This window comes from Pinus tabuliformis, chromosome 4_1 (assembly GCF_031772625.1).
Source record: "Pinus tabuliformis cultivar Carrire ecotype Pingquan chromosome 4_1, CPIR1, whole genome shotgun sequence".
NCBI lineage: Eukaryota > Viridiplantae > Streptophyta > Pinopsida > Pinales > Pinaceae > Pinus > Pinus tabuliformis.
Genome location: NC_142303.1, coordinates 348,736,394 through 348,759,944, shown reverse-complemented (window position 1 = coordinate 348,759,944; position 23,551 = coordinate 348,736,394). Strand labels below are relative to the sequence as shown.

Here is a 23,551-nt window from a genome sequence, read left to right as displayed (position 1 = left end):
GTGAGGCAAGTCATGGAATATGCGGTTACAACACTTCGGTTTCAACTGTGCCTCCTCCGTTCGTTTGCTATTGCAACGATGGACCTAGTACTGACAACCTGGCCATGGTATGCTTTATCTTAAATTTCCGCAAAACCACTTAAAACCGCTAGTTTATTTAAAGTATTATGAATTTAAGGTGTTATAGGGCTCATCTTCATTCCCGTCATTTTAAAGATTTCAACATTAATATCAGTAGATGTACATGTGAACTGGAAGCAATCTTATTAGATGCAGATATGAAGACTTCTAGTTATGGTCCTCGAAACAAAGTAGATATGAATCCTTCCAGTAATGGTCCTCGAAACAAAGCCATTAAAATAATAGGTAAATTTATTATTTATTCCTCTTCTGTTTCTCCGCTTTATCACTACCGAGAATTGGTTTCTGTTATTCTCTTGGGCATTTGCCGATAATAGCATTGATAGATCAATATCTTCTTTTCACCGCAGGTTGCTTCATTGGATTAGCTATGCTTATTTTCCACTCTTAAAACTATGATTTCTTCAAATTGAAAATCAAACTTAAGTTGTATCTTGTTAATTTCCACTATTCTCATGGGGTCAAATTCATACCAATCTCTCCATTCTACTACAGGTTGCATCTTTGGTGGAGTTGGGCTGACAGCAATAGTATCGTTGTTCTTAACATCTTATGCCAAGAAGAGAAGCCATCCTCTCGATAGCTCTACTACAAAGGTTGAGAAATTCCTACAGGATTATGCTTATGAAGCGCCAATGCCAACCAGATATTCACTCCTTAAGAAGATCACGAACAATTTTGCGGAAAAGTTGGGAGAAGGAGGTTATGGGGTCGTGTACAAGGGAAAGCTTTGGAACAGTGCTTTAATGGCTGTTAAGCTTCTTGATAGCCATAGGCACAGCCAAACCCAATTCATGAATGAAGTCACCACAATTGGACAGGTCCATCACATCAATTTGGTTCGACTGTTGGGATATTGCTTCGAAAGCCGTACAAGTGCACTGGTCTATGAATACATGGTCAATGGATCTCTAGAGAAGTTTATATTTGCCAGAAGAGAGAATGGGCAAATTTTAAGGTGGGAGCAATTGCATTCAATTGCTTTGGGTGTGGCTCGTGGAATTGCATATTTACACCAAGATTGCGAAAAACACATCATACACTTCGACATCAAACCTCAAAATATATTGATGGATGCCGACTTCACCCCTAAAGTTGTTGATTTTGGTCTTGCAAAACTTTGTGGCAAGGGAGACGACCATATTTCGATCACGGTGCCCAGAGGGATGCCGGGATATGTTGCGCCAGAGGTGTGGTCGAGAGATATGTTCCCTGTTACTGGTAAATCAGATGTTTATAGTTTCAGAATGTTGTTGCTAGAGATTGTTGGGGGCAGAAAGAATATCGATGTCCAGGTAAACCGGTCCAGTCAGTTATACTTCCCTGAGTGGGCCTTCACGCTGATTGATAGCGGCGAGCTGGGGATGAGATTGAGAGGTGGGGAAAAAGAAGCTGCAGATGAGGAGAAGGCGAGGAAACTCGCAAAAGTTGGATTGTGGTGCATTCAATACAACTCCAGAGATCGTCCTTGTATGACGAGGGTTGTCCAAATGTTACAAGGAAATGGAGAGGACGCTCTCCATCCTCCTTTACCTTTCAATTCCTTGGCTACGCCTGAAAATCCTCTTCTCTCTTCCACGGTAAGTTCTCTTTCAGTTGAATATATATCCTAGCTTTCCATCTTGAACCGTCTTATGCAAAGTGTCTTCGCATTGCGAATCGAACGCGGGACTCCGTGCCATAATTTGTGAGAATGATTCGATGAAAACTATGGAGGAATCTGAAGAACATGATTAAATCCAATGACAGGCCCCGAGCCATTATTTGTTTTCCAGAACATGCAGCGAGTATTCTCGCTTGGCTGAAAGCCTCTAGAGCGAGCTATTTCAATATTGCAATCTCATATAGATCAACTATGCCTGGAATAATTGTAGAGTAGTGGATGAATTAAAACTCTTTGGTGGATTTACGCTGTACTTTAGTTGATTTACTTATATTTTAATTAAAATTAATTAAATTATCAGACTGTTATGAAAATCAATTCCATTACACTTAAAAGTAAACTTATTTCAAATATGCAGGTTTACGAATTTGAATTATAAATTTTAAAATACTATAAAAATTAAACATCTCACTTCAATTATATCATCAAATTTCCAAAAAAACAATTCACTTCACTTACATGCATGAAAACATATCCATGGAATTTTCAAAATATTTCAGACTAATAAGATAACATTATGTACACTGGATTGATATCGAATAATCCTTTTTGTAGTTTTTATTTTGTTGTCGGTAGTTGCTTCTTCGTCAAAAACTCGCACACACGTATTCAAAAGCTTGGCACGCCTATTCTTGGGATTTGAGTGTCATACATCCCACATAAACCGTTACTGCACAGATGTGTAGCAGAGGAATTTACCACATGACGGAGGGAATAAATTCGGCGAAGGTTGGGTTGAGCAAAATAATATTGCATGAGTTATTTAAGTTTTATATAATTAGCTTAATCATATTAATAAAAATATTTTTATAGCTTAATTTATAGAGATAATTTTTATAATTAGAATTTACTAAAATCACCAGAATTCAATAAAATCTGGTATCAAGATTTTTTGTTGTTTAAAATATATTTTTGAATATATAAATAGATTTATCAACAAGCCCCAAGAATTAGTTCAATGGGTTAAATCAGTGCCTCCCCAATCGGGAGGTCACCTAGTGACCATGGGTATCGGTGAACGACACGTAAAAAAAAAAATGATTCAACATTAAATGGGAATTTTAATTATGCAGATTAAACAATTTAAATTCAAGTTTTTAAAAAAGCTTTGTTGGATTTTCATTAAAATTAACTAGGAAAAATGTAAAAAAACCTATAAACCTATATCATATTAAAAATTAATATGAATATTATGAAATATTAGAAATCAATAATAATATTATTAAAATTTAATAATATGAATAATAATTATCTTAGTAATAAATATTAATACTATTAAAATTAGTAAAATAAATAATAATTTCTGATTTCCGTTACCCAAAATGAATGAAGAATTTTTTTTTTGGTAGAAATCACATAAAGGAGGAGAGGCATACCATAGCAAAGGCTTAAATAGAGAGCTATGTAGAGACTATAATTTCAAGTAACAATAATAAACAATCAAAATCAAACTCCAAACAAAGAAGGAAGTCAAAATTTATAAAAAGGAGAGAAGATCAGTTAAAAAAAATATAGTAATAAAATAAAATAAAATAAAAATAATTAATGCAAAATAAATAAAATAAAACAAAAATATACAGAAGTCACAAAAATATATATAAAAAAATAAAAATAAGATATATATATATATATATATATATATATATATATATATATATATATATATATATATATAATTCAAAGAAAAATAATCAACAAATAAAACATGGTCAACAATAAAATACGATGTTGAGGCCCATTAAACAAATAACAAGAATACTAAAAGGTGTAGAGAACAAATAGAATGATACAATACTTAAAAAAATCCGAAGGATCAAAAATATAAACTATAATGAAGAATAAACCAACAATAAATACTATAAAAATGACATCAATACTTACACATATAAATAAACAAACAAAATAAATGTAAAATAGAAACCTAAAAACCTAGGAGGATATGAAAGGTACCCAACTTCTACTAATAATCCAACCATTGTCTCTATTCAAATTATTTAGTCATTTTTCGATTTCTAGGACCACTTTCAATTTATGATGATGGAAATGACTAACCATAGCAATTTATCTCTATGCTCTGCCAAAGAAGAGGAGTGGGTCCTACCATGCTTGATGTCAGTGGCATGCTCACGAATCCTTTAATTAATCGAGCGACTAATCTCACCAATGTAGGGAGTCCCACAAGAGCATGGGATAACATAAACACCCTTCATATTATTGGGGTCCACCAGGTATTTTACAAATCTAAGGGAGATCCAAATAGTATTTAAAGGCCTAAAGGTTGAAGCCACCTTATGCTTCCTTAGGACCTTCGCAATCTTGTGAGTGGTCCCTTGGATAAAAGGAAAATAAGCACAATAAAATGGACCCTTGGTATCATTCTTAGCAGTAGGACCTTTTTCAACACTGAGGAAAGCCTTAGTACATTCGTGTCTACTATTACCATTATTAATCAAAACACTTAAAGATATGTGCTTTCTCTTCGTTAGAGTTTATATTCTTGATCCTTCATGTTTTCTTAAATATTTTATCGTCTTATTTGTTCTTAACTCCTTTTAGTATTTTTGTTATTTGTTTAGTAGGCCTCAGCCCCGTATTTTATTGTTAACCTTGTTTTATTTATTGATTATTTTTCTTTGAATATGAATATATATTATTTTTATTTCAATTTATTTTATTTCCATTATCTTTTTTTTAATGATTTGTCTCAATTAGGGGCCTTACTCTTTTTTATAATTTTTGACTTCCTTCCTTGTTTGGAGTTTGACTTTGATTTTCTGAAATTTTTAATAATATTTTATTTTAATAAATTAATTTAAATATTATTTTTCAAAAATTAGTGGTTTAATATAAATGTTATTTAATAATATTTGTTTTTAATAAATTAATAAACTAATATCAAAATTTAAGTATTATTTTTCGAAAATTAGCCTTTTAATATAGTCGTTACTTAATAACATTTGTTTTAAAAAAAATAATATCATAATTTAAATATTATTTTCCAAAAATAGTCATTACTTGAAATTATGGTCTCTACATTGCTTTCTATTTAAGCCTTGCCATAATATGCCTCTTCATCTGGTCTTGATGATGAACCACACTTATTGGTTCCAAACTCATATACCAATAATTTCTCTTATGTAATTTCTACCGAAAAACTTTTATTAAAAAATAATAATTATCTTACTAATGAATATTAATGCTATTAACATAATTATTATCAAAAATATTAATACTAACACATATTTTAATAAATACAAATAAAATTATCATTAAATATTTTTAAATAGTAATATTAAATAAAAATATTAAAAATATATTTTTGATAATTATTACTTTAATTATTTATAAAAAAATATTTCAATAATCATTATTAATAATTATTTAATAATAAAAATTGTTAATAATTATATTAATAATAAACGTTAATATTATTAATAATAATATAAATAATTAAAAAATAATATAATTAATGTTATATTATAAATATTATATTTATAATAAGTATGTTATTAATAACAAATTAATTCATCTAATTTATTTATATAAATTATTCATATAAGTACAAAATATAAATAATTCATTTTTATAATAAAAAATAATTAAGAATAAAATAGCATTTTATTAATATATTTATATTTAATAAATGCATTCAATTAATAATAATATTTTTTTTAAAATTATTAATTTAAAATAATAAATCCAAAAGATTTATACTAAAAATCGAAGAGATTATAAACCGAAGGAAATAATATTCAATCCAAAAAATCAATAATATAAACTCAAAGTATATAAGGCTTAAGATAAATATTATAAACCCTAAAACAATAATGGTAGACGATGGGTGATCATATTGAGACAATTTTTGTCACACTGTGACATTGGACCATCGATGACCATGGTTGATCATGATTGATTTTCATATGGAAACAATCTTCGTAACAATGCGACACTGGACCATGGTTGATTTTCATATTGAGAAAATCTTTGTCACAATGTGATCTTGGACCATGATTGGCCATGAATATAAACCCAATGGATTTATATTATGACCAAAGATTAATATTATAGACCCTATGAAAAATATTATACCCTAGGAATACGAATGCTTAGATTAATAAACCCAAGGGAATAATAAACACTAGGGATTAATATTAAAAAGCCAAGGGAATAATATTAAACCCAAGGGATAAATATTATAAACCCAAGATATATAAACCCTAAGATAAATATTATAAAGCCTAAAATAAATATTGTTGGCCATGTTTTACCATGGTTGATTTTCATATTGAGACAATGTTTGCCACAATGCGGCAATTGACCATGGTTGATTTTCATATTGAGACAATCTTTGTCACAATGTGACATTGGACCATGGTTGCATATGGCTAACCATGATTATAAACCCAATGGATTTATATTAAGCTTTAGGATTAATATTACGAACCTTATGAATAATATTATACCCCAGGAATATGATCGCTTAGATTGATAAACCCAAAGGATTGATATTGTAAACCCAAGGGACTAATTAAAAAACTCCAAAGTATTATAAATCCAAAGGAATAATATTAAATCCAAGGGGTTAATATTATAAGCCCAAGACATATAAACCATAATATAAATATAAACCCAAGGAATAATGAACTCAATGGATTAATACTAAAAACCCAAGGGAATAATATTAAATCCAAGGGATAAATATTATAAACCCAAGGTATATAAACCCTAAGATAAATATTATAAACCCTAAAATAAATGTGGTTGACCGAAGTTGATTTTTGTATTGACACAATCTTTGTTTCAATGCTACATTGGACTTTGATTGACCATGATTGATTTTTATATTGAGACAACCGTTGGGTCAATGTGACATTGGACAATGGTTGGTTATGGTTGATTTTCATATTGAAACAATATTTGTCACAATGCGACATTGAACCATGGTTGACCATGGATCACCATGTTTTATCATAGTTGATTTTTATATATGCTATATTACAAACCATAATATCAAACCCAATATTAAAAGTCGTAATTATAAAAACTATATTATAAACCCTAATATTAAATATTAATATACTATTAAGAAAATATTGTATTAATAAATATTAATTTAAATATCAATATATTATTTTATATTAATATATATTATACCCAGGGGATAATTAATATAGAGCCTTCATATTAATATTCCAAAACCAAGGGATTATTGATATTATTTGTATTAAAAATTGAAGGGAATAATATTAAACCAAAGGGAATAAATATTAAACTGTATGAATATGAAACCTAAAATAAACATGGTTTCCATGGTTGACCATGGTTAATTTTCATACTGGGACAAACCCTGTCTTAATGTGACGTTCGTCAATGGTTGACCATGATTGCATGGATAGCCAAATCTATTTTGGGAAAAGGCTTTCATAATCTTAATTTAATTATCGATAATTAGTAGATGGATTGTAGGGATCTAACATCTAAGGAATATTCACCCAATAGTGGTAGTCAAGATAGAGAGTGAAAATTTATGTTACAAATAATTATGCCCTATTTGCTTTGCAATCTAATTAAAAAATCTTTTAAAATTAAAATTAAAATTAAACTTTCTAGTTTTTCGGAGTATGTGCTATTGATAAGCCATGGTATGACCTATAGTAAGGTAAAAAATCCTATTGGCAAAGAAGTGGATTTCGGTGGTTAAGAATTAATAATAATGATAATAATTTATTAAAAAGTTATAATTCAGATAATTTTTATGATTTATTTCCTTTCAAATTTTGACAATATGAGACTGTATAATAAAATAATTGTTATTGAATTGATAATAATTGATAATAATTGTTTTGATCTCTATTATAAATTAATGTCTATTTAGATATTTTGATTTACAAATAATTTGATTTATATAACTAAATTACTATCTCAAATTCTAGATTTTTCATCTATAAATAAGAATAATTTTCTTTTTCTCTAGTTTAATTTATATAACTAAACTACACCCCACTTTGCTATATTTTTCATCTATAAACATGAACTGGGAAGCTTTTCTAGTGTTTTAACAAAATCCAGGGGATGGAAGTTTATCTTAAAATTTAGAAACCTTCCGCATCATACTAGTAAGTAATATGCAAATTGTAAAAATTTTGGTGATATTTTTGTAGAAATATTTAGATTTCTAGTGATTTTATATTAACAGATATAATATTTTGGCCATTCTTAAGTAAAATAATGGTGTAATATAGAATTTAAGTGAATCATTTGAAAAAAATAGAAATTGGAGTGTTTTTTTTTAATCATTGAAAATTAGCCCACCTACTAATATTAACCCTTAAAATATCATTTCTTTGTACCTAATCCACACCATTTTTAAAATCACATTTCTTTTTGCCTAATCTTGCTGATTCTTTCTACATCCATGCAACTAGTTTCGAAAATTTTGATATTTGCTTGATTCTTTCTAAATCCATGCAATTAGTTTCCAAAATCTTGATATTTGCTTGAAGAAACGTGCTTCTTACGTGTTGCCTTAGACTTTTTCCTATTCTGCTTAATTCTACGCTCCCAATAGTCATATACATCGTGCTATCAAGCTCTACCGATATTTACACTTCAATGGTGTTATACACATCTGCGTGGATGAGATTCCCTGAAATACTCCCATTCATGTCTATGAGTTGAAGTCGATATTGGCTATATATTGATTCCATGATCACGAAATTGTCACATTCTCGGAAATTGCTGTTACCCACCTCACAACTATTATCAATAACAATTTTCTTGGTGCTATGAATTTCGGAATCTGTCCCGCGGTGTGATCATGGCATTTGTGTGCCCTCTTCTACGGCCTCATATATTGATCTACAGGTGGGCCATTGAGAAATGTCTCTGAGTTGAAGTCTATATTGGCTATATATTGATTGATTCCATTATCACGAAGTTGTCACGTTCTCGGAAATTACTGTTAACGACATCGCAAGTATTATCAAATAACAATTTTCTTGGTGCTATGAATTTCGGAATCTGCCCCGCGGGGTGATGGCATTTCTTTGCCCTCTTCTACGGCATCATATATTGATCTATGGTTCGGTCATCACAAGCAAACGAAATCCATATACTTGGGGATGCTGTTTACCGTGAATCCATATACTTGACCATGCTGTTCACGGGAAAAGGGGGAAGGGATGAAACTAAATTAAATTATTTGACATTTATACTAAAAACTAATTTAAAGTATTGACTTGATTCGTTCAGTTTAATAGACTTTCTTGAACCTGACTCTATACGTCTACAAATGTAAGGAACAGGATCAACTACCATTCCCGTTTGACTTCCAGGTGTTCTGTGGAACAACCACCACTGTATGGGGCATTAATACAAGCAACTTCAGTTCCCAAAGATGATAAGAGCTGTAGCTCATGTGAAGCAATTCATGGAATATGCGGTTACAACACTTCGGTTACAACTGAGACTCCTCCGTTCCTTTGCTATTGCAACGATGGACCCCGTAGTGACAAATACTCCAGCCATGGTATGCTTTATCTTAAATTCCAGCGAAACCACTTGGAACCGCTAGTTTAGTTAAGGTGTTATGAATTTAATGTTTGGGACTGAAGAAATGGGGTTGTTATAGGGAACACTATATGGCTCATCTTCATTTCCGTCATTTTAAAGTGACAAATAATTAAAACTGGAATGCAAATATATTTGGATCTTAAGGGTATTTTGGAAAATATTTCCGTGGAATAGAAACAAATTTTCTGTACGGTAAGGTTCTCGATTGCCAATTTCCATTGAACTTGTATACTAAAAAAATCTCAAATCCTCAAGCTCTCTTTTAGAAGATATTAGGCCAGATGTCGGTTCTTTTAATATAAATTATAAAATATCCATTTTTATTACTGTTGAAATATTAATTTCCAACTACAGCGTATTGTTTCTAGAAAATCCCCAGTGTTCCATCGTACTGTTTTTCATGAGACGGTGGTATTTCTCGGAGAGGCAACGATATTGTACACCATTTGACACGTGGATCAACAGTTTTGGAAAACAAATTTTTTCCCAGAGCATAAACTTCAGCAGAAAACGCTGCGCGATATGGTTTGTTGACCGTCCGATGAAATCGGTCGATGTACTGTCGTGCACCATAGAACCATAAATTGCTTAACAGTTTTGGAAAACAATTTTTTTCCCAGAGCATAAACTTCAGCAGAAAACGCTGCGCGATATGGTTTGTTGACCGTCCGATGAAATCGGTCGATGTACTGTCGTGCACCATAGAACCATAAATTGCTTAACGTGAAGTGAAAGTTTTTTTCATTGACAGTTAACGTTTCAGTGAAGTAATAAATGAACATTTACTATGGTTTGGTAAACGTAGGTAAAACCTTTAATTTTAATGTTTTTTTTTTTAATTTTTTTTATTTTACGGGAGTATGGCTCGAGTAATATGTAATATCATATGTTGTTTTTTGTTGTTGTTGCAATGAAATGCGAGGGAAGCACGTAGTAGTGCGCATGTGAAATATACACAGCAATGTAAATGTAAATGGTTGTTCGTTGAAAAACGAAGGGGAATATGCAATACGCAACAACGTAAATATATCAAGCTTTTTATTTTTGTTGAAAGGGAATGCACAGTAACGAGATTGGAATGTTATTTTGTTGGTTGAAATGTAATGTGAAGAACGCAGCAAGGCATATGTAAGGAATTTTTATTTACAGCAGTAAATGTAAGAAATTTTTACACAGAGCAGCGTAAAATTTTCAGCTGAGACAAAGTAAAGTTTGCAAGGAGACAGAATAATATTTTTTTTGTGTGGAACTGAAGCGTTCCTTTTGTAATCCCTCTGGAAGAGGAAGACCATTTTTTTGTAACATGTAGTCTATTAATGAATACAAAGTTTTTTTGTGTGTGTTGTTAAAACTCTATGCTCTGGAAACAAATTTTTGATCCTGTGGTAAAAACAGAGTATTACTCTCTGTTCATGTTTTTGTTTCGAATTATTAGATATTCCCAACATGGTATCAGAGCTTGTCTAGGCTCTTTGAAGGTGTCAAAGAAGCTGAAGGAAAGATTTTTGTTGCAGCAGCTTCTCCAGCAGAGTGAAGACTCAGTCAAAAAATCCAAGGTATTTCTCAAGCTAGTTTTTGTGTCACTGTTGAAGACAGTGAGCTATTTTAAATACATAGTCAAGTATTTTGAAGCACAGTTAAGAGTGCAAGAATGGTTGGAGCCCGGTTCCTTCATTCAAAGATTAACAGCTTGAAGGTCGACATTTATAATACAAATGGCGAGGTCAAGGAAGAAAGTCTCCAATCATCCTAAGGATGTGTCTCTCTCTACTACTAAAATAGAAGACAATCAATTTGATGAGGCTCCAAGGTTCAATAGGAACTTTAATATATGGGAAGTAAGAATGAGGACTTTCTTACAGTCTCAAGGGATTGAAATTTGGGAATCAGTGATTGATGATAGTAGGATGGATAGAGAATCCAAGAAGTACAATGCAAAAGTAGCAAAGACCATCTTGAAAATCTAGGAAAACATTCATCAGCAAAGGATATATGGGACAAACTTCATGATCTTCACTCAAAAGGAGCACTGACCATGACCATCAATCAAAAAGGAGATCCTGAACCCATCATAGAAGCTGAAAATGAGAATGATGACATCAACGCTAAAGCAGACCTAGAAGATGAAAAGAATGAAAAGGACTTTGTAGAAGAACTCCTCGCTCAACTTATGACTGCCATGGAAGAGATTAACAATTTGAAAAAGGAAAATGAGGCACTTAAGAAGATAGCTCCAGTTGGTAACCAAGATCAAACAAGGAAGAAATTTGACCTCATCAAGCTTCAAGTACAAGAAAGGGATGAAGAGCTTGCCAAGCTTAAGAAGGAATTTCATCAAAGAAAAAGGAAGCATCATGAAGAAGTCATATCCATGACAAATCAATTGAATAAAGAAAAGAAGCAGGAAAATACCTTATCAAGTCAACTTGAACAAAGGCACAAGTGCGTGAACAAATTTGAAGAAGAGATTGGTCAGTACAAGGTAGAGGTCTCCTCCCTTAAGTCTGAATTACAAGAAGCCAGGAAATAGGGACAAGGCGCTGAGAAGAGAATGGAGAGCAGTCAAGCAAAGAATGAAGAGATTTTCAAAATGAAGTCAGATATCATCTCCCTTAAAATAGTAGCAACTGAAGCTACTCGTAGCAAGGAAGAAATTGAGGAACAACTTGCAAAGAAGAATAATGAGTGTGAAAGATTGGAAGAAGAGATTGCCCTCCTAAGAAAAAAGGTTGAAGGGATGAACAAAATCATGAAGAGCTCTTAAGCCTTGGATGACATGCTCAGCTATCACAGATGTCCATCTGATAAATCAGGACTCGGGTATGCAGGTGAACCCTCAAACAATAATGAAAATGCTTTAAGCAAAAGAGATGTGAAGAAGCCAGAAAGAAATTGTGATGCTCCTAGTTCCAGCAAAGGGAAGGATAAAAATCAAGGCTACAATAGAAAAAATCTTATTTCAAGAAGAAATCTTGCTCCAAGTAGAAAACCAACGCTAAAAAGAAATGTACATAATGTCAAAGAGGCAAGAGGCAATGGTTATCATCAAAGTATCTCAAGGCAGAAAGGCTTCAAAAGTACATCAAGGAAACCTCCATCTCCTAGGTACCAAAGTTCATTTTTTGGTTATTGTTATTCTTGTTCAAACTTTGGTCATATGGCAAAAGACTGTAAAGCATCTCATATAGATATATGTTATAGTCTCCAACAACCTCCAAGAAACAATTTTACAGGAAGAAATCATGAAATCTTATTCATGAACAATGTAGAATGCTTCAAGTGTCATAACATTGGTCATATGGCACGTGATTGTAACTTAACATGGGCTCTTACACAAGCTAGAACCATGCAAAAGAAAAAAGTTACACAAGTATGGAGAAGGAAGGAAATATAGTTCGAAAGTCCCTTGAGCTCTCCAGCCAATCTAAGCTTTTTTTTGAAAACTCTGCCAAAAGGAGACAATGCATACAATTAGGGGGAGCCTGTAATTTTTTTATCATTATCACTGAAGCTATTAGTGAACGGGTCCTTATGAAATCCTTGTTGAACTATATTAACAGTCATTCTATGATGAAGATCATGTTTCAGGGGCCATTTCATGGGCTTCTAAAAAACAACCTATAGTAGCATTGTCTACAGCAGAGGAAGAATATGTGGCAGCTACATCAGCAGCATGTCAAGCAATTCGGATGAGAATGACGTTAAAGAGCTTATGCCAAGAGCAAACAAAAGGAACTGTGATTTTTTGTGACAATAGCTCAGCTATTGCATTATCCAAGAATTCTGTGTTTCATAAGAGAACGAAACACATTGACACAAAGTTTCATTACATCAAGGAATTGGTAAATAATGGAGAAATTGTTTTACAACACTGCAGAACTCAGGCGCAGGTTGCAGAGATTCTGACCAAACCATTGGGGTAGAAAAATTTTGAGTTTTTGAGAAAATGTTTGGGTATCACTCATAACCCAACAGTTGAAATTAAAGGGGAGTGTTGAAATATTAATTTCCAACTGCAGCGTATTGTTTCCAGAAAACCGTCAGTCTTCCATCGCACTGCTTTTCATGAGACGGTGGTATTTCTCAGAGGGGCAACGATAATGTACACCATTTGACACGTGAATCAACAGTTTTGGAAAACAACTTTTTTCCTGGAGCATAAACTTCAGCAGAAAAGGCTATGCGATATGGTTTGTCGACCGTCTGATGAAATCAATGGTCAATGCACTGTCGTGCACCATAAAACCATAAATTGCTTAACGTGAAGTGAAAGTTTTTTTTCATTGATGGTCAGCGTTTCAGTGAAGTAATAAATGAACATTTACCGTGGTTTGGTAAACGTAGGTAAAACCTTTAATTTTAATTTTTATTTTATTTTATTTTACGGGAGTATGGCTCGAGTAATATGTAATATCATATGTTGTTTTTGGTTGTTGTTGCAATGAAATGCAACAGAAGCACGCAGTAGTGTGCATGTGAAATATACACAACAGTGTAAATGTAAATGGTTGTTCGTTGAAAAACGAAGGGGAATATGCAATACGCAGCAGCGTAAATATATCAAGTTTTTTTTTGTTGAAAGGGAATGCGTAGTAGCGAGATTGGAATGTTATTTTGTTGGTTGAAATGTAATGTGAAGAACGTAGTAGGGCATATGTAAGGAATTTTTCTTTACAGCAGTAAATGTAAGAAATTTTTACACACAACAATGTAAAAATTTTCAGCTGAGACAGAGGAAAGTTTGCAAGAAGACAGAGTAATTTTTTTTTGTGTGGAACTGAAGCGTTCCTGTTGTAATCCCTCTGGAAGAGGAAGACCTTTTTTTTTGTAGCAGGCAGTCTATTAATAAATACAAAGTTTTTTTGTGTGTTGTTAAAACTCTTGGCTCTGGAAACAAATTTTTGATCCTGTGACAAAAACAGAATATTACTCTCTGTTCATATTTTTGTTTGGAATTATCAGAAATTCCCAACAATTATAAGCACACATCACTCGCAATACATTAGTTATTACCAGAGGTTAGGGTTGTCAATTTTTGAAGAATCATAGCATTAATAATATTATACAGTCTTCAGAATTTGCAGACACAGACTTCAAATTAAAGGTTGTTGAGAACCTGACTCTATATATCTACAAATGTAAGGAACAGGATCAACTACATCTCCCGAAATGTAATGCTACAATCTATTACTCTTTGTACGAGGAGGGAAATTTGACTTCAAGGTGTTCTGTGGAACAAGAAGTAGTTTATGGGCGCACTAATACAAGCAGCTTCAATTCCCAAAGATGACAAGAGTTGTAGGTCATGCGAAGCAAGTGATGGAATATGCGGTTACAACACTTTGGTTGCAACAGAGACTCCTTCGTTCCTTTGCTATTGCAAGGATGGACCCCGAACTGACAAATGCCACGGCCATGGTATGTTTTATTTTAAATTTCGGCAAACTACAGGGAACTGCGAGTATATCTAAGATGTTATGAGGTTATGATGGGTAACAATATGTTAAAGATTTAACATGTATTCGTATCCGCCGAATAAATTTTGTTTGCAGATTTTTTTTAAATTACTCCACATGATTTCTCTTTCTTATTATTATATAATATCAAAGGTATTAGTAAACTTCATAAAACTTAATGTTGCTATATAGAATTTAAAAAATATTAAAATGAAGGGTTTCAATTTCTTTTTATATTTCAAAAGATGAAAGTATATAAAAAAATTCCAGAAAATTAGCATCACATGATGAAATCAAAATTAAATTTAAATTGTTAACTTTTTACCAAGAGGCACACAATACTGTTATCAGAATTAAAAATCTTTATATAAAAAATGTTTTATTTAGGTTAACGGTAATTACATAATGTGTAAAATTTTTATTATTTATTAATTTAAAAATAAAGTAAATGTCAAGTTTTTTTAAATTAATAATAGTTTTTAAAACTAATAATTTGGCTGGAGTGAAAGTCTTCTTTTTATAGAATCCTAGTTAGTTATTTCAGGTTGAGTGGTTTTCTTTTAAATCAAAATGATGAATAACCCTGCGTTTAAGTGGAATGGTAAAAAAAAACAAAATACCTATTAAATTTAACTACAGTATATAGCCCATCTTTCTTCCTCTCCAAACTGAACTGGAAACAATCTGCGGATGGCTTTTTCAGGGAGGGTTCCGCTAGCCCTTAATTCGTAGTCTGTTGGTGTCCTGCCAACGCCTAATATTTATACACTTCTCTCTCCGTCGTCTGTCCTTGTCCATTTCATGATATGAGGATGCGAAGAGCTATAGAAGTTCTGGTCCTCTATAGATTTGGTCAATTTTAACTAAAGAATTTAAAAATTAAAAATTGAACGAAAGAATCTAAACTACGGAATTACAAAATTAAAGAATAGGGCTAAATAAGTCTAAATTCGATTCGGTACGGGTAAATCAGTGTAGCAGCCATCCAACTTTATTTGCACTTCGCTCATTTGTCAGTGTCAGAATGATAGCCGATGCCGCACAGCTAATGGAAGCACGTGATCTATGAACTCGTTCGCATAAACCACTGATCCTTTTTGCCTTTCCTTCCATGTTTTCGTATTATATCTTTTTGTTAACAAGGTTTCCCAATTCCATATGCCTTGCTTGAATAATTTACCTTCCACTAAAGATTTATTTTCAACTATAATTCACGGGAATTATTTTCCCGTTGTTATTAAAAATGTCTTGGTTTTGATAAATTGGGATGATTAGGGATGTGGATAAAGCTGTGTTTGGGTTCACAAAGTCTGTAGTGCACCCGCTAACCAGGCTGCTTTAATCCCACCTATTAATACACACTATTTCATGACTATTGAAATTACATCTTTTGATCTGTAACAATGTAAATATTTTAATAAAAAATTCTTTCCCTCTTCATTTCATCACTATTGAAATTACACTTTCTGATCTGTATCAATGTAAATATTTTAATAAAAAAATCTTGCCCTCTTCATTTCATCACTATTGAAACATCTTCTCATTTGTAACAAATTAAATACTTTATTAAAAAATTATTTCCCCCTTCCTTTGTTAAGATGGGGAGAATTAGTGGTTTGGCATGGAATAACAGGTAAATTTCATTTGAGGTTCAGGTTTCTCAGCTTTTTAAAAAAGGATATAATTTTGTGTATTCATGATTTTGTTTGAAAAGAATTATACAACATTAGATACAAGAACAACATATCAATTTAAATGTCGATCTTTTTTCCATAACAAATCGAATTCAAAATTGATAACTGCGGTTTGGATAGTCACGAGAGTTGTGGTTCTAACAATTTAGAACCAAGTTCAATATTTCTTTTCCCTTGTCCCCATGGCAACTCGCAACCAGAGCTTTTCAATGCTGTGTTAAATGCTCAATCCATTCATCGCTTTGGAACACGGATATATGTCGATGTGTTTCACAATATTGTAAAATATTCATTCATTTTGCAAAAACTATGGATCATTGCTTTTGCTCATAGTATTTGTCATGGCCGCATTGCAGGTAGGAAAACCAAACCGGCCATTGTAATAGGTAACTATTATTTCTTTCGATTGAAAACCACTGTGAACTTGTACCTTGTTTCCACTATTCTCATTGTTGGAAATTTCTAGTAATTTCAAACGAAAAACTGAACGGAGAAAATGTTCTGTTTTCATAAGAATCTTAACACAGGGAAGCCAAAATAAAATTGTTTCCAGAGGAGAGAGGTTTCAGCAACACACATAAAAACTTGTATTCATTAATAAACTACCTTATACAAATTTCCTCCTCCAACAGAGGGATTACAACAATCACTAGAGAATACACTGCTCTGTTCCCTTACTTTGCACTGTTGTGCATTACTAAAAGAAATACTCTGTCTTTGCTATAAAAATCAACACACTACTGTGTGTAAAAAGATTTTCTTCATTCGCTCTCACACTGCTAAGTATTCTCTTTTCATTGCATTACATTCAACCAACAAAAATTAACTTACATTCCCTTTACGCTGCTGCGTTTTCCATGTGCTCAACCTGCTGTAAAAAAAATCCCCTTTTTTTCATTCGCTACCGCGAGCTTTTCATTACATATGCAACTACATACAATACTCCAGAACAACTTAAAAAAAACATTACATAGTCAACATATCCGTGAATAAAAAACTATTAAAATTAAAAACTTTACCAATCGAATACCATTCGCATTAACTTTCATTTATTTCATTGCTGACAAAAACTGGCGGTCAACAAGAAAACTTCATGTCATGCAATAAAGTGCAGGCTGAGCTTCAACCGTTGATCTGCTCCTCATTGATCAAACGATTGTCATTAATTCCCCGGGAGGCCCTTTTAATCGAACCTTACCCGCCGGGGAATGGGTGGTTTTGAAATATTGTTGCGGTCATGTGTCAATCAGCAAATGTGATCGGAGCCCCCTCAAAAAATACCACTCAGCGTGAAATGGTGGTGCGGGGAAATCCATTGTGGTTTTGCCGTCGCTGTACAACAGTCCCATGACAGTTGAAATTATATTTCAACACTCCCCTTTAATTTCAACTGCAGGGTTATCAGTCATACTCAGACATTTCCTTAAAAATTCAAAACTTTTATGTCCCAGTGGCTTGGTCAGAATGTCTGCAACCTAGTCCTGAGTCCTGCAATGCTCTAAAACAATTTCTCCATTGTTTACCAATTCCCTGATGTAATGAAACTTTGTGTAAATGTGTTTCGTTCTCTTATGAAACACTGCATTCTTGGATAATGTAATAGCTGAGCTATTGTCACAAAAAATCACCGTTGCTTTTACTTGCTCTTGGCATAAGTTCCTCAACATCCTTCTTGTCCAAACTGCTTGACATGTTGCTGCTGTAGCTGCCACATATTCTGCTTCTGTTGTAGACAACGCTACAATAGGCTGTTTTTTTAGAAGCCCATGAAATGGCTGCTGAACCCATGTGAAAAACATAACCATATGTACTTTTCTGATCATCTACACTTCCAGCCCAATCACTATCAGTGTATCCAATTAAATCTGAACATTCTGAAGTAGTATATAAAATGCCAAACCTTTTAGTATCTTTAACATACCTCAAAATCCTTTTTGTTGCATGTCAATGTGCTTCTTTTGGCCATTCCATGAATCTGGAAATTAAACTAACAGCATGGATTATATCCGGCCTAGTTTCAGTCAAATACATGAGGCTGCCAACTATGCTTTTGTACGAACTAGGATCAAAATCCTTGTTGTTGTCCTCTTTGTTGAGTTTTAATCCCATCACTGTGGGAGTAATTGCTGCCTTGCTGTCCTGCATGTTAAATCTTTCCACCACATACTTAACATATTTCGCCTGTGAGATAAAAATCCCATTTTCATTTTGTTCTACTTCTATTCCTAGGAAGTATCTCAGCAAACCCATGTCAGTCATTTCAAATTCTTCTTTCATGACTGTTTTGAAATTTTCAATAAGATGAACATCATTGCCTGTGAAAATAACATCATCAACATACAACACAACAATTAGTAATTTACCATCCTTTTCTTCGATGTAGAGGGTGGGTTATCCTTCACACTTCTCAAATCCATTTTCCAGTAGATAAGAACCTATCCTACTGTACCATTCTCATGGTGCTTGCTTCAGCCCATAAAGAGCTTTCTTCAATCTGCACACTTTGTGTTCTTGGCCTTTATTTTTATAGCCTGGAGGTTGTTCAATGTAGACATCTTCCTTTAACACTCCATTTAGGAATGCTGACTTCACATCCATTTGATAAACTTTCCACTTGTTTTGTACCGATATGGATAGCACTACTCTCACAGTTTCCATTCTGGCAACCGGTGCGAAAGTTTCCTCATAGTCTCTCCCATATTGCTGCTTGTATCCTTTGACAACCAGTCTTGCTTTGTGTCTTTCTATTTTGCCTTCAACATTATTCTTGGTCTTGTAAACCCATTTAACTCCAATGACTTCTTTTCCTTTTGGTAGTTCAACTAAATCCCATGTCTTGTTTCTTTCTATGGAATTGATCTCCTCATCCATAGCTTCTATCCATTTCCTATCCTTAATTGCTTCTTCGAAATCAACAGGGTCATCAACATGACAATATAAAGCAAACAAAGAATTCATACCTTCATTTGCTGCCTCTTGCTCATAAATATCACTTAAATTTCTGAACTTTTTACCTCTTTCATTTGGCGTACAAGTGCTTGAAGAAGCACTTGAATTTCCTCCTTGTGGTGTGCTTGGAGAAGCACTTTCATTTCTCCTCAAGGGTGTCCCTTGCTGTCCTTGTGTTGGTGCTACTGTTTGGGGATGTATTTCAGCCATCTCCTCATCATTTTCATCATGAGACAAACAATTTTTAACATTGAATGTTTTCTCTATGCTTCCATCCCAAGCTTCCTCCTCAATGAACTGAACATCTTTGCTCACAAAAAAATTCTTGGTGGATGGGTTAGACAACCTGTAAGCTTTGGATTCCTCACTGTATCCAATGAAAATTCATTTCTCCCCTTTGTTGTCCAACTTCTTCCCTAGCTGATCTGGAATGTGTGCATAGTCCACACATCCAAAAACTTTCATGTGGGTGACTCCTTGCTTTCTCCCACTCCATGCTTCTTCCAGAACTTTGTTCATGACTGCTTTTGTAGGGCATCTATTCAAAATGTACGCTGCACAATGTACAGCTTCAGCCCAATAATAATTTGGTAAATGCTTTGCCTTTAACATACCCCTCGCCATATCCATGATTGTCCTATTCTTCCTTTCAACAACTCCATTTTGCTGCGGGGTGTACCTAGCGGTAAATGTCTTATGAATTCCATTTTCTTTACAAAAACGTAGAAATTCCTTGGCGATATATTCACCTCCTCTATGAGTCCTCAAAACTTTGATATGCAGCCCGATTTGTTTTTCTACAAGTGCTTTGAAATTGCAAAATCTTTCAAACACTTCACTTTTGTTCTTCAGGAAATAAACCCAAGTTTTTCTTGTAAAATCATCAATGAATGTTAATATGTAGTGGCTGCCTGCAAGTGATGGAGTTTGCATCGGTCCACATAAATCTGAGTGGACAATCTCTAAGGGTGTTTTTGCCCTTATGTCTTTCTGTGATGGAAAACTTTCTCTGTGTTGTTTCCCCAAGATGCAACCTTCACAAAGGCTGTCTGGTTTCTCTATCAATGGTAATCCTCTTACCATTCCTTTTCTACTCAACAAATTAAGACCTCCAAAGTTGAAATGTCCAAATCTCAAGTGCCACAACCAATTTTCATCTATTGGTTCGCTTTGCAAAGCCTCTTGAGTCACTGCTGCAATTACTTCTTTATTTTTTAAATCTGCCTTCATTCTGAGAGAGAACATCCTATTCCTCGTCATCTTCAGTTCAGCAATACATTGTTTGCTGGGTGCTCTATCCATGATGGTGCATACATCATTCACAAAGAAAACATTGTAACCCTTTTGAAAAAGTTGTCCAATACTTAAGAGGTTACATTTCATTCCAGGAACATAATAAACATCTGCTATGGTTTTCCTTTCTCCTTTCTTTGTTAAAACTTTTACCTCTCCTTTTCCCATAACAGAAACTTTATTATCAGTCCCTAGTGTGACTTGTGACTTCACATTCTGATCTAACATAGAAAACAGGGCTATTTTTCCTATCATATGGTTGCTGCAACCGGAGTCTAGAAGCCATACATCTTCAGTCTTTCCTTCAGCAATATTACAGGCTAAAAACAATTTGTTTTGGCTGATATTTTCTCTAGTGAATTTTTCACTAGATCTACTACTCATATCATGCTGCTTCTTCCTACATTCATTTGCATAATGCCCATATTTTTTACAATAATAACATTGGACATTGGATTTTTCATACCTTTTTCCTTGAGCATGATATTGCCCACTTTGTTGGCTGCTGCCTTGGCCTTGATTCTGATTTGGATTGCTGCCTCTTCCTTGAGCATTTGCTAGACTGTTTCTTCCACCTCTGTTTTGGCTTCTGCCTCTTCCTCTCTTGTTTCCTTTGCCTTGACTTCTTCCTCTTCCAAAGGACATCTGGGTCTTGAAGGCATGCTCTAGAGATGAGTTTTCATTCCTACTCAATTTCTACTCATGTGTTATCGGTGATGCATGTAGTTCATCAACTCAGAAATTTGTGAGATCCTTTGTCTCTTCTATGGTGGTGAAAATCACATCAAACTTTGAGGGTAGGACTCTCAATAGTTTCTCCATAATCCTCCTTTCTTCAAGAGTTTCTCCATGAGACCTTATCTGTGTAACCAGACCAATCACATGTGTGAAGAATGATTCAATATTATCTGACTCCTTCATGCACAGGTTCTCAAAATCTCTTCTCAGCAACTGTAGTTTTGATGTCTTCACTTTCTCCATGCCTTGATAGGCTGCCTTGAGAGTTTTCCATGCTTCTTTGGATGTCTTGGCTACTGCTATCCTTGGAAACACACTCTCATGCACTGCTTGATACAAAAATATGATGGCCTTGGAATCCTTCTTCTTATTGCTCTTCAATAGATCTTTCCCTGCCTGGGTTAACCTATTAAACTCATTTTCATCTGTTGGTTCTTCAAAACCATCTTCAACTAATTCCCATAAATCTTGAGAAGCAAACAGGGCTCTCAAAGTTATTGCCCAATAGTCATAGCTTTTCCCATTAAATTATGGGAGCTGAGTATTAAAAATACCCATGCTAGTGCTGGTGCTGGAGCCATCCATTCTTGCACTTCTTCAAAATACTTTACTATGTATTTAAAAATAACTAACTGTTTTCAACAATAACACAAAAACAAGCTTGAGAAATACCTTGAATTTTGACTGAGTCTTCACTCTGTTGGAGAAGCTGCTGCAACAAAAGGAACTTTCCTTCAGCTTCTTTGACACCTTCAAAGAGCCTAGAAAAGCTCTGATACCATGTTGAAAATTTCTGGTAATTTCAAACGAAAGACTGAACGAAGAAAATGCTCTGTTTTCACCAGAATCTTAACACAGGGAAGCCAAAATAAAATTGTTTCTAGAGGACAGAGGTTTCAGCAACACACATAAAAGCTTGTATTCATTAATAAACTATCTGATACAAATTTCTTCCTCCAACAGAGGGATTACAACAATCACTGGAGAATACACTGCTCTGTTCCCTTACTTTGCACTGCTATGCATTACTAAAAGAAATACTCTGTCTCTGCTATAAATCAACACACTACTATGTGTAAAAAGATTTTCTTCATTCATTCTCACGTTGCTTAGTATTCTCTTTTCATTGCATTACATTCAACCAACAAAAATTAACTTACATTCCCTTTACGCTATTGCGTTTTCCATGTGCTCAACCTGCTGTAAAAAAAATCCCCTTTTTTTCATTCGCTGTCGCGAGCTTTTCATTACATATGCAACTACATACAATACTCCAGAACAACTTAAAAAAACATTACATAGTCAACGTATCCGTGAATAAAAAACTATTAAAATTAAAAACTTTACCAATCGAATACCATTCACATTAAATTTCATTTATTTCTTTGCTGGCAAAAACTGGCGGTCAACAAGAAAACTTCACGTCACGCAATAAAGTGCACACTGAGATTCAACCATTGATCTGCTCCTCATTGATTGAACGGCTGTCATTAATTCCCCGGGAGGCCCTTTTAATCGAAATTTACCGCCCTGGGAATGGGTGGTTTTGAAATAGTGTTGCGGCCATGTGTCGATCAGCAAATGTGATCGGAGCCCCCTCGGAAAATACCACTCAGCGATAAATGGTGGTGCAGGGAAATCCATGGTGGTTTTGCCGTCGCTGTACAACAGTCGCACAGCAGTTGAAATTATATTTCAACACTCATTGGGGTTAATGGAAAAACGTCACATTCATACCAATCTCTACATTCCACTGCAGGTTGAATCTTCGGAGGAGTTGGGCTGACAGCAATATTATCGTTGTTCTTAACGTCTTATGCCAAGAAGAGAAGACAACCTCCTGATAGCTCTTCTACAAAGGTAGAGAAATTCCTACAGGATTATGCTTATGAAGCGCCAATTCCAACCAGATATTCACTCTTAGACCTTAAGAAGATCATGAACAATTTTGCATAAAAGTTGGGAGAAGGAGGTTATTGGGTGGTGTACAAGGGAAAGCTTTGGAATGACGCTTTAATGGCGGTCAAGCTTCTTGATAGTAATAG

The 23,551-nt window shown here is 33.8% G+C and overlaps 1 pseudogene; it reads left to right on the top strand.

The window, feature by feature from the left end:
* Positions 1-596: 596 nt before the first annotated feature.
* Positions 597-23,292, top strand: LOC149175709 (rust resistance kinase Lr10 pseudogene; annotated as a pseudogene).
* The last annotated feature ends 259 nt before the right edge of the window (positions 23,293-23,551 follow it).